The sequence below is a fragment of the Cetorhinus maximus genome, chromosome 7 (genome assembly GCF_964194155.1).
Source record: "Cetorhinus maximus chromosome 7, sCetMax3.hap1.1, whole genome shotgun sequence".
In the NCBI taxonomy this organism is placed as follows: Eukaryota; Metazoa; Chordata; class Chondrichthyes; order Lamniformes; family Cetorhinidae; genus Cetorhinus; species Cetorhinus maximus.
In genome coordinates this window covers 63,153,722-63,172,379 of record NC_135885.1, presented here as the reverse complement: position 1 = coordinate 63,172,379, position 18,658 = coordinate 63,153,722, and positions in this window count along the sequence as shown.

Sequence of the window (18,658 nt, the reverse complement as noted above, 5' to 3'; positions counted from 1 at the left end):
GTCAAATCCTGCCAAGGGTGCAGGGCATGACCTGGGAGACAGAGCTAAGGAACTGACCTTGTCACACTTGAACACACACAGCTGCTAACCTACTGTTTGGTCACATTATCTAGTGCAGCGCAATGTCGTCTTCCAATTAACTTAGGATAAGAATTATATTGAACCCTAATTTGTAATAATGAATTGTGATGGTTTAGCATGAAAGACAAAGTGAACTGATTCCTTATTCACAACCAATGAACAAAACTAAAAGCCTTAGGAGTAGCAAAAAAAAAAACATTAAATGTCAAGAGACATTTTATGGTTCTATTTAAGTATTAATTTATATTAGGTGCAAGTTGTCTATCAAAAAATGAGGTAAGTTTTCTTAAAATTGTTCAGTTATGATATTAGACAACACTCTCTTCTTAAATATCTTAATTTATGTTTTGTTTTGTTTTTCTTCTTGCTTATGGGTAAACTTTCCCAATCAAAGATCTGTTCAATTCTGTAGGACTTTGAATCCATACTAGTTTAGTCTCAAAATGGAAAAGTGTTCTTCTTGAGCATGTTTTTCACAAAGATTAATATTATTACTCAGTTTGTAACTAATACTGGAATCAAGGGTTGGGAGATAGAGTTAGAAGTATATCCAGAAACTCAAAAATATATACTTTCCATTGCAACATTAGAGAACATGTGTGATCAATTAATCAGTCAAATAACTAATTTTCACATCATAAAGTAATATATATTCCAATAAATAAAACAACAATCACACTGTCTGAGTGATGAATGAATAAATGATAACGTTGATTAGTATATTATCACATTGGTTGCTGTACTGTTAAAAGATTTTGCTGTACAGCTCAATCATCTAGCATTTCCCGAACAACTAATGCTGAAATTTAGACAATGATTTTTAAATGTTTTATTGAAATTTACACTGAAATTAAAACTATACATTTTTATATAACAATGACCCAAAACAATCAAATGAAAACAAAGGCCTTGGGCTGCCCTGAGTTATAGAAGCTAGGAAGATCCCAACTTTGAATCTCAGTCTGTGTTGAGTTAGCTAATTTCATACAGGGCAGTGGTAGATGTGCTTCAACTGGCATCTGTGACTGTGGAACAGGGAGGGCAAAGATGTCTCTTGACTTATCTAGTAACAACTGCTGGAAATGCCGTTTGTGTTGGTATCAGCTGAGGAAAGGGCCTGGCTTGGCTGTGGTGCTAACACCCCCGTAGGCCATCGCACAGCTATGGAATTATACCTGGATAACTCTTTCAGAAGAGAGGGGAGAAAAAAATATAAGGTACACAGAGGAAAGGCAGTGACATTGCTTTTGAGATGCTTCCATTTAGCAGGCAGCAGTTGGAACAAACATGCCTGATGAAAGTGGTTCAACGTCCAAAAAATGTTCTTGGCCAGGTTGGGCAGGGCCACGTTATGATTCCTTTGGCAAGCTGCCCACACATTAGCAAAATAGAAACATTTAGGATGAGAATTCTGTGGGCTAAGGGCTAATGGTGATCCTCCAACTATGCAGTGGAAAGACGCAGGTTAAGATAAGGATGAATCCAAAGGCTGAAGAATGCAAGGTGGGGGTTCCTTAAACTCTGCTGAGCTTTGCAGTACTAACATTAAATACTTCTCATAAAAATCAGTACTAATGTAGGTTAAAAAAAGCCTTGAAGGATATTAGACTGACATGAAATGAGTAACAGAGTTGAACAAATAGATTCCAATATCTATATTAATTTAAAGATGACAGTTTATAAGAATCTGATTTTTTTCATTAATATGTAATTTGCTGTTGTATTTATATTATTTCTTACAAAAGTTGAGATTTTTGCAAAAGGCACAATTAAAACTGAAATGTAACAATTAATGTTCACTGTTAATGAATAATAACACTTAATAGTTTGTTGATGTGTTTCAGCTCTTTGGCAATCAAGGAACATACAATTGATATGAATTTTCTATCAACTATGCCTTGGGAGGTTTGATTCTCAAGACCCTGTTCTGAAGAGAAGCAGAAGGTAAAAGGAGGAAAATACTTCTGTAAAGTTTGAAATGGATTTGATACCTTCTTTTGTTCTGAAAAGTCATTAGTGTTGTCAACAACACAAGTTCCTTCCAATCATGCCAGGAAGTTAAAATGGCATTTCAGTTCAGCACTTGGTATCATTTATAATGACATTTTAGTTAGGAAGTAGCACAAGGCACAGATACTTCTCTTTTTAGCTTTTATTTTGTGACTTTACTAACTAATAGATTAGCCTCAGAAGGTGGCGGAGGTGGGGTGATTGAATATTTATAAGGCAGAGGTAGATAGACTCTCGTTTGGCAAGGAAATCAAAGGTTATTGGGGTGGATAGGAATGATGAAATTGAAACACAAGGAGATTAGCCATGATCTTATTGAATGGTGGAGCAGGCTCGGGGGGCGGAATGGTCTACTCCTGTTCCTATTTCTTGCATTCTTATGGATGCAAACATGTACCATCGTTACAATGTTTCAATCTTTTATTTTCTTGTTTATTTGGTCAGAATCAGGAAGTTATTTTATGGACTGTAAGCAGAAAGAACTTGCAAATGGTTTGCTGTTTTGAAAAATTACTGTAAATACACAAATAATAACTCATGAAAATAGATTAACTATTGCAGATCACTGTGAAGTTTACTGCAATTCTTAGAGACACCATTAAGAGCATGATTGCTGAAGTACAGTTTTATTTAGAAAAGACTCATAAGTGAGATTCAGTTATATTAATGAGATTTATGGATGAGTTACCTATAATTTCACATTGTTCAAAAGTTTGAGTTTATAAATATCATCTAATCATATGTGCATGTTTAATATCAAATGCATAAGTCCATCCTAAATTTAGGCCTCATCAGCCTGATCAGGTGGATGCTAAAGATTCCAGGAAGCACTTTTTGAGGCCCAATATCACCAATGCAGTCTTACACATAAAAGGTGACAAGTAGAAAAATAGCTGATGCATTAACCACAACCTTCGTTAGATTAACCTTGTTAATGGATGGAAAAAAATCAGTGAATTTTTCATTAAGTTACCTACTGTGTGCAAAGCCCTGCAGTTGGCTTGGGGCTTCAAAAAGTTTCATTTCCTGTAGGGAGTGGCACAGGAAATTCTCCTAATGTCCTATCCAAATATTTTTATCAACCAATCACACCTAAAATCATAGGTGAGGTGATTATTCAATTCAGTATGGTGTCGCTTGTCCAAGATGGTTGCTGTGCTTGCCTACATAACATAGTCACTGCACTGCGAAGTAACTCTTTATAAGAAGTGCTTTGAGACATTCTAAAAATATGGTAAAATAGTAATAAGTGCAAATATATTAAATTATCCCTGTATTTTATAAATACAGACTATTCATGTATAAATATTTCATATATAATCTAATTGACAACTGAAATATGTTAAATTATCATATTTAATAGTTCTCATTTCAAATTCGCAGAATCACATTGAACATGGATACAAGATATGATAATTTGTCCATCATGTTTTCTCATCGGAAACCAATGAATGCACATTAACCAATTTCAACCTTCCACTTTTTACTTTAATAAGAGATTACCGTAAAGACAAAATATGATTGAAATGTAATGCTACTACTACTACTACAAAATGTAGGCATTAAAGCGAAAAGGGTTGTTTAAAACATTGAACATGTTATTCTTCAAACTCTCATTCTAATATAAATTATAAATTTTTATATGGAGGTTATTCTACCGTATCCAGGAAATCAATTGCTTTTACAAATTCAATGATCCATTTGATGCCAATAATAGTATATATAAAATTTCAACAGATGTTACTGTTGGGTATCTGAACTTTTTCCAGTAGTTTCCTATACTTTATGTGGATTTATGCTGTATAGAATTACATTACAATGCATGGACTGGGTAATTTCTGAGGAAATTCTCTGGAGTCTTCACAATGGCTTGCATTATCTCAGCCACGGTATATCCCTGACTGTCAGCAACTGCTCTGTACACTATTTATACAATATAACTGGATAGGTCAAATCATTTGCTCAGAATTCTTTTCTACAGCAGTGATGTGATACCCAGGCTTAAACTTAATGCTTCTGTAAAAATATCATTTCTTTGCTTCTTTTTATATATTCCTTACTTAATGGGCTGGTTTACTGTAAGCCTGTAGACTAAGGGAATGACTAGAAATAAATTGCACAATACACAACAGTAACACTGGAATACACAGAAAATTATTCTTGCACATTTGATCCTAAGAGAATAACTAATCCTATGCTTGCCTCATGTGTAGCTGTTCTTAGAATGGGAAAAATACTAAGATCATGGTCGAAACAACTATCAAAAGTAAAAGATGCGACTTAAATTCACATGAATAGCAATTGTACAAAAGCATTTCTCCTGCAGATAAGAACAGAATGTATAGGCATTTGATTGATTTTAAATAGACAAATAAATATTATGTTGAAGAAACAAAATAGTTTGGACTTTGAGTGATTGCCTCTTTCATACTCAAGCAGAAACTTTTAATTTGCTGTAGGTGTTGAATTTATATCAGAGGTGAAATCTATGTTAATTATGGATAAATACCCAAGGAAAGCAAAAATAATTAAATTTTAATTTATGATGTTGTTATTTTCTATTAAGGGCATGCATCTTCTGAAGAAAAGCAAAGTTAAAAATTCACGTAACATTTTTAAATTAATCAAATTAAGCTAACATTAATTAGTATGTGATATTAAAATTTGGTTTAAAATTATTCTTTTAGCATCTAATAGCATCTCATATTCTCTAAATGTGTCAATCTAATCAAGTCTAGAGTTTGCAGTGGATGAACAATGGAAAACTATTAGACAAAAAGTACTGGGAAAATGAATAAGCTAAGTAAAGACTGTTATCAATTAATGAAGTTGGTATCTGTAATATTCTTCATTTTCTTTTATATTATCTTATTAACATGACTTTAATTTGAGTGATGACAGATAAGAAGGTTTGTAAAATAATGAAGTACGTGCATGTCTATTATCTAGCACCATTCAGTACTTGGCTTCAATAAAGATAACAATCCTTTGTATTGTTAGAACCTGTCTGACTCCCAACTATCAGACACTTCCTACTGCTCTGCTTACATACAAACACTCCAAATTAGCAATTCAACTCCTTATTTTGGTTTTTGATTCCCCTCTGGCTACTAATTAAAGCTTAATCAAAACCGTTGAACTGATGTTGTAAAGAATTCATTAATATTAAAATTAGCCCCAACAATTTTTTTGGCAGGGTGGGTGGGAGGAAGAGAAATTGGTAAAAATTCTATTGTCAGACAAATGTTTGAAACTCAGAAGTTCATGTTATTTGAGATTAATGTGTAAAAAGATTGTTAAATATTTCTGATATAAATGTTACTTTTCTCAATTATTAGTGCAACAAAATGTGTAAGACATGCTTAATTCCTGTACAATATTCACAGCAACAAAAAGTTGAACTCATGATTTTTCTTAAATCTTCGAGCAGAGTTTTAAAAATATATTAAATTTAAACAGTAATTAACATTGTATTATGGAAAAGAGTGGTAATCTGATGTAGAACATAGTTTTTTTAGGACTAGTAACTAATTATCAGCTAAGAATCCAATAATATTTATAAATATAGTTTATTTGAATGGTTTTACTGTAAAAAATTTTAAACATATCAGGAATTGTCTGTACACCAAGGAGACATAGTTCTTAGCTATTTCTCTCTGATTTGTTCTTTAGAAAATTATTTTTCTGTCATTATAATTTCCAGTAATCAGGATAGATCCGATCATGCTATACAAATTTCTAATTTCTGAGCTACTTTAATAAATGTATACAACAGCAGACCACGCATAAATACCCCTTTTGCTGCTACTTATCATCAGCGTTTGTGTTTTAAATTTATCTGACAACCTTCAATAACTAAAATTAATCTTTTTAAAAATAATCAGCAAAATAATATCTCTCCAGGTTAGATTTTTGTTGTTGGTTCCAGAAAACAAACATTAACATTGACATTTTTGACTACATTTTTGAAATCATTTGAAATTATTTTTTCTTAGTACAACATTCTATGCAAGATATCATTACAGTGTTTAAAAAATATTTTTATTATATGCAGTAACAGCTATTCTTACTCATTCAGTCTTCCTAGATTGTGATAAGCCTGACACTTAAAATAGGACGTTGTTCTTAGTTTTTCTGCTCCAACTTAATATGTCAATACATTAACATTTCTTTTTGAGATAAACATAAACAGAGTTGATTTGTTTCCTAAATTATATTTTGAGCAACTATTGCTATTTTGACAACAGCAAATCTCTTGCCAACGTGCTATTTTGTTTTTCCTCAAATATTAGTATTCATGCATTAACCTTTTTGTTCAAAATCAAGCCCAACATTAACTGACATTTTATTTTAATTATTAGTTGTTTTTAATTATCTTTTGATGTTGAATTGAATGGAGAATTAGTTTATTTAGGTGAAGTTATCAATTTAAAAAAAACAGAATGCTTTCCAGAATAAGTATACACATTTTGTACAAAGTAATACTATCTGATGGATGTTATTAAAGCCTAAAAATTAAAATGTATTTAAACACTGTGAAAATTGCAAAAAAGAAAGTAAGTATCAACAGATAATGATAAATAAGATATGCATCTAGGCCACATGTAAATAGATTTTGTGACATAGAAATCTTGCATGCATATCCAAAGGAAAACAACATATGTCTACTTTTTCTTTCACTGACCAAATCAACAATGGCACGCATTGTACACAATTCGAAAATCTTGGTGACAATTTCTTTGCTGTTATTCAAATACATTTTGACTCATGACAAGGGGATGTAATTTATAAAACAGAACATGCCTATCAGTGGAACTTGAATTTGCATAATGAGGATACTTTCATTTCTGCGAGCACTTTCCTTTTTTGACGTACCAACTTGAAGCCAGGCAAGAACCCAGTGAAAAAAATGTCAATATGCATAAGTAGGGAAATGATGAATAAAGCAACCGCTTGTTTCCGAGCTCTAACATTTATCAGAACTTGAGTAAACAGAACAAGTTTCGCTTTCAGCATACAATTATAGCCCTGCCAGGACCTGCTGTTATAAAGTATTGTATCAAATTAGAAAACTCCAATGATGCCTTAAGCAGTAGTCATCACAGGATGAGGAAAACATAAAGAAGTATTTTAAGGCTATGGTGAGATGTCGAAGAACAACATTTTGACACTAATTTAATTCAGTTGTTAATTTGATTACAATTCTGATCTAATTATTTCTGAAGTGTCTATGGATAATGCACTTTTCCATTCACTATACACTTACAACTTACTAATCACTGTTTCCCTTGTATTAGAATCTGCTTTTCCATAGGACATAAGCTGATTGATATCAGTTAGCAGCAATGATTAAAAAATAAGAAGAAATTTGTATTTATATAACATCTTTCACAACCTTAGGACATCCCAAAGTGCTTTGCAGCCAATGAAGTCCTTTTGAAGTCAGTGTTGTAAGGAAATGCAGTAACCGAATTGCGCACAGCAAGGCCCAACAATGACATGATGACCAGACAATCTCTTTTCTAGTGAGACTGGTTGAGGAAAAATGTTGATCATGACAACTCTCCTGCATTTCTTCAAATAGTGTCACAGGATCTTTGATGTTCACTTGAAAGGCCAAACATAGTCTCAGTTTAATGTTTGTCTGAAAGTTAGCACCTCTGACAATGCAGCACTCCTTTAGTACTACACTGAAATGCCAATTGAAAATTATGTACTTAAGTACCTGGATGTAAACTTGATCCCACAACCTTTGAATTTAGAGGTGAGAATACTACCACTGAGTCAAAATTGAAAATGTTGGCCTGGACATCTGAGTTCTGCTGGCTTTCTTTAGTAACTGTGATTGAAATATTAACTGTAACTCAGGGAGGCTGAATTTAAAAAGTCTTTGACTATTTGTAGTCCGAAGGGAGAATATAGAGTAACTATCTCACTTTTTCCCAGTAATAAGAAAATGCCTTAATCTGTTGAGATTAGCCTAAAAATGGATTGATGTGGAAATGTGTTTATTTATCTTGTAAGAAAAATTAATATTAGTTAATCCTAATATTTTCTGAACCTTGCAACATATCTGTATGACTCATCGTATGAATTTGCAGTTAATACAAACAAATGAGAAGAAGGTGAATATAGTGTATTTAATTGATAGAATTTTTCACAAAAATATACTTAAAAAGAATAATCATAAAATATTTGCCAATCAAATAAGTATTTGTTATTTTTCTGTACAAAAATTGTTAGTAGTAAAATGACATGGCTGGAGATTGTATTTAGCTACTGTGATTTTTGCAATTTATATAGTAGTATGGTAATGTTTAAAATAAACCAGGTAAAGCAATCAGTTTTCAGTGCAAAGATGTACTTTAACGTAAAGACCCTATATATATTGTGTGTATATATATATATATTTTATATATATATAATATATATATTATATATATGTGTGTGTGCTTTTTTTTAAACACACATTAATATAAGAATATAAAATTCTAAAAATGCTTAACCTAGCAATTAATTATCAGATATTATTTAAAAATTGGCTACATTTTTCATTCAATTTCTTTTCTATTTGAAGTAAATTATGCAACATAATCTCATGCTAATTAACACAGCATGGGGGAAAAATTCCTTTGGCTGTTATTTCTAGTGATATCGTAAATGCATCTGTGAAGATTCTTCAGTTCAGTATCTGCAATAAACTTAGAAAGCTTACAATGCAAAGAGCACATTTATCCTTTCGTTAGGAATACAGATATTGAAGGGGAAAACTTCATGAACATATTTAGAATGTTGCTACACATACTGACCAAACGAATTCTTACCCCATATCATTAATTTTATTACACTTGAGATCTGAACAACAATTAATTGAGAAGTAATAATTAGCTGTGTTCAATTAATCACAGAGTAGATGGCACTCCTACTGAGGATAGTGTAGCTTGTTATTATGCTTTAGGTTTTGTTGTCAGCTTCTAGAAAGCACACTGTAAAATAATTAACAATGCAAATCTTTGATTAAAGGTACCCAGCTTCATTTAAAAGATGTTACTTTGATAATCGTAAGCTCAGTGCTCTGATTTTTGTCTTCCTTGGAAACAAATGACCCAGTCGGTAACAGAGACACTGCTACTTCTTGTACATTTAGTGAACTTTGGTATTTTTTTAACAATATTGTGATTACTTCACACAGTCTGCATTGTTTTTCTAACATAACTTTTCATGAAATGTTGGTGAGTTAGAAACTGATATATGAATCAAAGTATAAGTCAAACCGGACCAGAATGATATCTGATCCAAATACCCCATAATACTTTGAATGTCTTTTGGCCATAATTTGATAATCATATGATTTTCACTACAAGTTACAAGTGAATTTTGAGATGCCAGATATTCAAATCCATTTGCTAGACTTCCCCCATTAGAAGCTCAATTTGCTTTTATAGATCAAGAGGATCAACACCAAGCAGAAAAGCAACCTATCTAATCAGCACCTTAAGCATTCACTCCCTCCACCACTGGCGTACCATAGCAGTAGTGTGTATCATCTACGAGATGCATTACAGTAACTTCCGAGGTTCCTTCAACAGAACCTCCTAAGCCCGTGACCTCTATCACCTAGAAAGATAAGAGCAACCGGCATATGGAACACCACCCATGTCTTGGAAATACACCACCATTCCTTCATTATTGTGTAGCTCCATACCTAATAGCACTGTGGGAATCCCTTGTCCACACGTACTACAGCAGTTCATGAGGCAGCTCACTACCAACTTCAAAAGGGCAATTAGGGGTGGTCATTAAATACTTGTCTTGCTAGCAATGCCCACATCCAATGAATGAATAAATTATAATCACAAAAATTACTTTGATCAGGTAGTTTCATGTTGTCTTGGTTTTGATTCATTTTCTACTTAACTAAAACTCATCTAAAACAAACTTTAAAACTGTTATTGTTTGGGAGATTTAAAACAACTAATGAAGCTTGTTCTATTTTTTGCAAAAAGTGACTATCTTTCCATAATATTCAAGATTGAACAGGAATTCTGGTGACTAAAACTCCACTGGCTTAACTTCCTTTAAACTAGCCCAGCCAGTTGCCTGCTATAGAGAGCATCACTAAAATAATTTTGTTCAATTGCAGAACAATTGACATTTGTCCTAAATTGCTTGTGTCTTCTCCTGTAAACTAGATTTTATAGGAGGCAATTATTTTTTCCTTAATCATTCCTTGTATAAAATAGGAAAATGATTCCAATGGAACTTATTTACAAAAGTTTCCTGTTAATAAGATCACGTTTTGCAACTAATTGTGTTGCTTGTCCATTATCTCAAACCTGGAATAATTAATTAGTGATTAAATTCATTAGCTAAATAAAATACATTATCATCTTTCACTGCTGGCTACCACATAATCCAGGACTTTATGCTCCCCCCACCACCAACCCCCTGACGGGTTCTAAGGCGGGGGCAGGAGCGTGAATTTGCATGGACGGGATTCCCTCCAGGATACCATCCGCCCCTACCTGGTCACTGTTTTATGCTGGGGCCACATAATGGCCACTTAAAGGCCTTTTCCCACCCAGCCTCAATTTTTTAGCTGGCAGGCGGATGATAGATCTGGGGGGCAAACCCAAAAACAAACAGAGTTCAATCTTGGGCGGGAGGGTAGGGGAGCCTCCATCAGAAGCCCCCTTCTGACTGGGGATGTCCTCCCCTGAAGGCCCGGTGACCTCCAGACCTCCGTCCCCACCCAGCCTATCCCCTGGGACCACGATTGCCTCCCTCATGACCACCCCAGGCCTTCCCTACCCTCCCCGCCCTGGGACCCCTACCACTTACCTCTCCTCTGGTTCCCAGCACTTAATTCCAGGCAGCTCCCTGCAGTGTCTCCTCCGACCACTGCAGCGCTGTTCCTGGAGGAACTGGAGAGCTGCTGGCCAATCAGCCATTCAAACTCCAGTTCAAAAAAATTGCCCCTCCTAAAAGCTCATGAAACTGTCAATCAACACACAGCCATGGAAACTCCCCTCTTTTTAAAAATTCATTCATAGGATGTTGGCTTCGCTGTATGGGGCAACATTTATTGCCCATCAATAGTTGCCCTTGAGAAGGCGGTGATGAGCTGCCTTCTTGAACTGCTGCAGCCCATGTGGTGTAAGTATACCCAGTGCTATTAGGAAGGGAGTTCCAGGACTTTGACCCAGCGACAGAGAAGGAGAGGCAATAGATTTCCAAGTCAGGGTGGTGGGTGACTTTCATGGGTTGTGAGGTTCAGTTGCTAAGCCAGCATTTATTGCCCATTCCTAATTGCCCTTAAGAATGTATTGGTGTGCTGCCTCTTTGAACTGCTGCAGTCCATGTGGTGTAGGTACACCCATAGTACTGTTAGGAAGTGAAAACTATCTCTCATCTCAAGTTCTCATTAATCTGCCAGATAAACAAAAAACCATTCAAAAACCTCTTCAAAGCATTTAATCATATTAACTGCTCATAAAACTGTCAATCAAGCAAACACACAGTCCCCTTCTTCGCCATGTCAACAACTCCTGCAGAGTTAAGTCTATTACAAGCCCTACGGAGCTCAATATAATACTTTATTTGAAGTTGTCTGACCAGGTGTCCAGCTATCTGCTCATCTTTTTTTCCAAAGACTCCATAGAGTTTCAACCAAAGAAGTCAGGCATCTTTTAATTTTTTTAAAATTTTTTCCCCCCAAAGTTTCAATAGATCTCTGGACTTTAAATCAATCTAAAACTCAAACCACAGTGTCTAGATGATGCATTTGAATCAGATTTCCAATACTGCTGAATGCATAAGAAGACTTTATTCACTATGTAAATTGATTTACCTGGTGTGGTTCCCATGGCTTTCAGGAACCCAGCTAACTTGATGATAATACTGATATCAGGGAAAATTGCTTTTTCAGAATTTAAGGCATTTAAATGGTGACCCCGATGTCACTTCATGTGAGCGCAAGTTGTGACTTATCACGTTTCCTGCTATGGGGAAAATGGTGTCTATTGGGAATGACCTGATTAAGTTTAAAATTACAGCCCAACATGTCTCCAGTCTTGGCCTCCCAATGTGGGTTCACTCAGCGAAAACCTGGCCCAATGCCTTTGATTTTTCACCCATTGATTTCAATTTACTGCTAAGTAACAGTGAGCTGGACGGCATCTTACCCAGTGACAAAGCCAAATCAAAAATACTATTTCAATCTTTTCTATGGATGGATCTCTCTGATCTGGTAAGTGAGAGAGAGGACGGTGAACAGGATGAGGGAAGTCCTGCTCTGTGGGAGGATCAAAAAGCCCTCCAGGTAACACCTCCATTGCCAGTGGGAAGAGGTCACTGACAAGATCAATGCAAAGGTCTTAGCTCTCATAAAAACACGACTGCAATGCCATATAAAGTTTTAATGATCTGAGAAAAGTTGTAAAGGTAAGAATCCTACATCTCACTTTCAGCTCACACACCTCACCTTTATTCTCAGCAACCCTCATTTCTCCACACCTCATGCTTTGCGCCCAACATCTCCACTATTTGGCTATGGCAGGCACATCCTTCAAGCAGTTTACAAGGCTGTCACTAGCACATTTCTTTCTTTCTTACAAGATGAGTTTGTCTACATCTAATTCTTTCTCATCCTACAGACTGCAAACTGCACTTGATTTCAACAGCCACTTATCTTGCTCTGCTCCCCTTTCACGTTAATAACTAACCCTTATCCTTCTCTCACTCTTCAGGTGCTGAAAATGTTATGATCCCTGTGCTCGTGCAGTAAGAATGCAGCATGCAGTAGCAAGTCAGGCACCTTCCTGAAGATGCAGTGCCACTCAATCTGACCATTGGCAAGCACCAGTGCTAGACTAGCACCACATGCACTTTAGAGGCTGACCATTGAGAACTGCTTTCAGGCTCCATGAATATGTCAATGAGGGTCTTAACACTTGTTGAAGGACCCCTTCATTAACAGAGTTTCAAATGATAAAATCAATAGATTAAAGTCCCCACTGCTGTCAGATGCTGGAAGTGGGATGAGAGAAAATGTAAATGAGCCAGACAAGTCTTTCTTTTGAATTAGAAACAGAAAATGCTACAAGTACTCGGCAGATCAGGAAGAATCTGTGGAGAGAAAAATTGAGTTAATGTTTCAGGTCGATGACCTTTCATCAGAACATTAAGTATTTACTGTTCCAGGTTGAAACAATGGAGGTTATTTCTTCTGAACCATCCAGGCTCATTGTTTTGGGGTGGATCCATTCATTTTAGAATGCAGCAGGAAATACCTTTAAAGGATTTCCATTTGGGGAGGAACAGTATCTGGTTAAGTGGCATTGCTACTTGACAACTCTTGGGCAGGAGGTGTATCAGAGGTCAGAATGTTACTTTCCTGTTCAGGTATGAGACAAAAAGAAGAAACACATGGTAGAGACTCAGATGTGGAAAGTTAGTAAAGGAGACAGGGAACAAACAGCTAGCTCCTGCTTAATAGAAGGACAGTCAGATTCAAATAAAACAAAGAATGATGCTAGGTCACAAGCAGAATTGAGGAGAGACTGAATTGTGGAAATGTGAGATTTGTTGTAGCTATTATTTGTTAAATCACACCTGACTTTATCTCACCACAGTGCTAATCAGTCCAACCTTTGGAAGAGTGAGGAAGGCACATGCAAGACTGTAACAAGGGGGTTTCATCATTATGCCCTTGGGTCTCACTAAAATACATCTAGATATTGGGCAGTAAAGGTAAACTCCTGATTATAAGCTTCATGCGATTAAGTTATAAAAGAGACTTTTATTGAACCAGAAAGAATATCCAAAGCAGGTGCAAACCTTGAAACACCTGGGAGGACGACATAGCAGGCATTAGTCATAAATCCTCTGTGGATGTGACTGTGGTACGCTACCTATGTACATCCAACTTGACTTCGGTCCAACCTTGGACAAAGCCAACCACATCACCTCTATCAATAGCTTCCCTTTCCATTCTCCAGAAACCCTCAAGGATCCATCCTTGATCTTTAGCTGCCTCCAATTCCCCATCGTCAAGCTTATCTCTGTGAAATCATTCATAGACATAGAATTGGCTTCCACATGTATGGTGATGAAACCAGCTCTTCTTCTCTATCACCCACCTTGATTCTTCCAATTCCTCTGTGCGTCCATATTGTTTCTCAATATGCAGCCTTGGATGAGCTGTAATTTCTTCCAGCTGCGCCTCCTTGAAGGTAGCTGAACAGGTAGATATGATGGTCATTAAGGTGTACGGGGTACTTGCCTTTATTAGTAGAATATAAAAGCTGGGAGCTTGTGTTGGAACTGTACAAAATACATCTTGAATGCTGCTTGCATTGTGGCCACTGCATCATTGGAAAGATGTACTTGCACTAGAGGGTACAGAGGAGATTTATGAGGATGTTGCTTGGAATGGAGAGTTTTCGTTATGAGGAAAGATTGGATTGGAACAGAGAAGGATGAGGGGAGACATAATTGAATTGTAAAAAAATTTATGAGGGAACTAGGTAGAGTGGTTAGGAGGATCCTAACCCCCTTGGTAGATGGATCCATAACCAGTGGGCATAGATTTAGGTTAAGAGGTAGGAGGTTTAGAAGGGATTTGAGGGGATATGTTTTCACCCAAAGGCTGGTGGGGGTCAGGAACTCATTGCCCGAAAGGACAGCAGAGGCAGAAACCCACATATGATTTAAATAGTATAGATATGCACTTGATATGCCATAATCTACAAGGCTACGGGGCCAAGTGTTGTAAAGTGGGATTAGGCTGGATGGCTTTTGTTGGCCGACATGGACACCATGAGCCAAAAAGCCTCCTTTTGTGCTGTAAATTTCTATGACACACACTGAGAAGACAGAAGTCATCATCTTTATTCCCTATCACAATCTCATATCGTTTCTATCTAAAGAATGTCCATTTACCTCTCCATTGCATCACCTGCTTCCAACCTGCCTTATTCCCACTGTTATTAAAACCCACATTCATGTCTTTCATTCATTTCTTCCAGCTTCATCCTCCATCAACTTTATCTCATCTAAAACTATTTTGCCAATGTCCAGTCCTATACCAATTCTGCTCACCCATCACCCCCAACATTCTGATCAGTTCGTCAACATTACAATTTGTGTTTCTCACGTGTCAGTGCAGACTCGATGGGCTGAAGGGCCTCATGATTCTGTGAAAATTCTTATTCTCATGTTTGAATCCTTATATGGTTTTGCCCCTCCCCACCTCTCCTTTCAGCTCTAAAACCACCTTGAATTCTCCATTTAAAATCTTGTGAATTGCCCCCTATTTTCACCCCATCAGTGGTGATTGTGCCTTCAGCTACCCTGGCCTCCTGTTCTGGAATTCCCTACCATTTTCAATAGAGAAGAAAAATGTGCATGGTGTGAAATGAACTGTTGATTCGCTATTGTCTTTTTTTGTGTTATTACCCAAGATCAATGACACCCTCATATTCTTACAGAACAATTTACAATTTTACCAAATAGAGCGAGTACAGTAAATCTTCCACTTATATTTATGCTAAAACATTACAGTCAGAGGAAATCCTCCTCTCTGATATGGTGGCTTTTTGAAAGTCCCACACCCATCCTGCCTTCATCCTAAATATATTGTCATTTCTGTCCTTTCAACTAGTTTTTAATAATTTATATACAAGAAAAACATCCTGAAATTAACACATTTTAAACTAATGAATTGCAATTTCTTAAAAGTAAAAATAGTAATGAAGGTGGCTTTACTGCACTTGTTTTTAGTTATGGTATTTTTAATATGTTTTTAAGGGGTAGAAATTTAAAAATGTTTAAAGCGAGGTGGTAGAATGATCTCTGAATGTGTCAGAGCAGGAACATCATTCTATTCTTCCATTTCTATTGAACAATACACAGAATTACAGTACAGAATCCGTGTACCAGTTGTTGGGAATCCTCCTGGATTTACAGGACCCCTGTAATTTGATGTAACTTTACACCCAAAATAAGTGGGTCTAAAAACTTCTCATAGCACTTCAGGGAAGTGTAAGCTGGTGAAGTCAAGAGGGTACCATCATCATTTACTGAAAGGAAGACCCAGAAATGTGAGATTTCAACATTTTGTCTCTCAGAGGAGGTCTGCCAACCACTCAGCAAGCCTTGTTTCTTTACTTGACTCACGCAAGGAACTTTGTCAAACATATTTGAAAATTCAAGTGAGCTACGTATAATGGATTACTCTCGGACTCTAGCTTAATCCCACCCCCAACCCCAACAAATTCCAATCAGTTTATAATTCATGACCTATTATTTCTAAAACCACACTGCTCCCTATGATACCTGAGCTCATTATATGCTCATCCATTGTATGCTGTAGAATACAGGCCTAAGTTTCAGCTTTACCACCTGGGAATTAATATGGCACAATCCTGTTATAGAATTTATATGAAATCAGTGGGATGAAAATCAGTTGGGTTGACAAAAGGCTGGCAACTTGCTCCACCAGCTTCCCACCTAAGCAATGATGTTGAAAATTGCACCTTACATTTGATGTTAACTTTTCGAAGCTGTGGTCAAGCCAAAACCTAAGTTAGAATCCCTTGCATGCACTCCCTGACCGTTTGTTATTTTACATGTAAATTTAAGCCTAAAACTTGCTGTTGAAATGCTGGTGAGGCTAATAGCTCTCGCCACAGCAACTTCAGATGGGGCAAGATGCACAATAAACTGCCAAAACCATCGAAGATGTGCCACTTCATTAGCTTTGCAAAAATGGCATCTCACTGTCTGACAACTTATTCAACTGCATTGGGAAGCATGAATATCCTGTATTTGTACTGTAGATGTGAGACAAACTCACTTTAGAAAGTTAAGTAATATCAGGTCTAAGTAACCTTTAAACAATGTGATAAATGCGATTTCCTACCGGTCAACTTCTTTGCGGCCAAAAACTATTACAAGTGTGAAATCTCATTCCTTCAGGTTTTAATTATTGTTGGTGATATTTTATTAATTTGTTTTTAAAAATATTTTTCTTCTCTTGCTTTCTCTCCTAATTCAGTCTTTCTTTCCCTCTCTTCTGTGACACTGAATTCACCATTCTAATTTATACATCCTTCATAGTCCTTCTGATGTTAATTTTGCAACCCTTCAATCTATTTGGTTAAGATTTTCCCTGTTTATTCAGATCCCAGATCCATGCTGCTTCCATCTTGCACTTCAGTAATTTGCAGCGCAAAGATAATGTTTCCCGACAAAGGCTCCTATTCACAAACATTTAATAATATGATTTTCTGTAATTTTCTGCAAGTAGTAAAAAGTATATATTTTTACAAAATAATCATGTCGAGAGTTCTAGATAGCCATGGTTGATAACAAGCAAGGACAAGCCCAGCTAATAACAGAGGCCACTGATTGGCCTGCCACAGGAAACTTTGGGCCAATAAATTGAAAATTACAAATTCGATTCGTTTTGCAGAAGAAAACCATGTCGACCTTGAAATTAATGTATAAACATGATTTTCACAAAATTAATCACTTTAAATTAAATTATAAATATATCAAATGTAACAACATGCTTTTAATGAGCTAATGTTTCAGAACATACATAATGTTCAACAGTCTTTATTAAATGATAATCACAAATTTATTTACAATTCTTTAATAAGATTGTAATTCCAATTACAATGAGAGATTACATTGTAGTCTTTGATGTAACAGCTAAAGGCCACAATGACATTATTATGAATAACCCATTTTTTAATTGTATGAATTGTAGTAAAGAAGATATCTTTAGTAGGCCCTAACCTTTTTATATTCAGAATGTAATGAGAGAATTATGAAGGGCAATATTTATTAATATTAATATAGAATCCAGCTGCAACCCATTCTAGAATTCAGGAATTGGTATTAGAGAATGAAAACAGTCTGGTTGTTATATAATAGTATTTCCTGATCCCAAAATTATGTAAGTTTTGTATAAACTAAATGGCAGATGTTTCCCAACAAAGGGCCCTATTCACAATCTTTTACTAATCTGCAAAAATATGGTTTTCTGCAATTTTCTGCAAAAAGTGAAAAAAGCTGATTATATTTTTACAGAATATTAATGAAATGAATTCTAGATAGCCATATTTTTTGATGATGCATAAAACCTAAGGAAACATTACCAATGAACTTTATTCTGAAGCATAATGGACAGATTTATTTTGCGATGGTGAGGTTTAATCATTGATATATTTGTTTTCCTGAAGCATTTATGGGAACACTTTCAGATCTTAAAAATGTTACATTGTATTATACAAACTAAAATATGAAATGGTCTGTGTAAAATATATTGTCTAATTCAAATATTCTTTTCAAAGGAAAATAGTCTGCGCTGTGTTTTTGACTCTAATTACCTTGGCCAAATTCCCATATTCATAAACCAAGCATAACAGGATGTCAAACTAATTCGTTAATATTTAAATACAAAATGAAACCATATGTTCAGTCCATTGAGTTTTATGAAAATTAAACTTAAAAACAACCCAATGCCTTACTGAAAACATACATAATCTTGATGGGTACC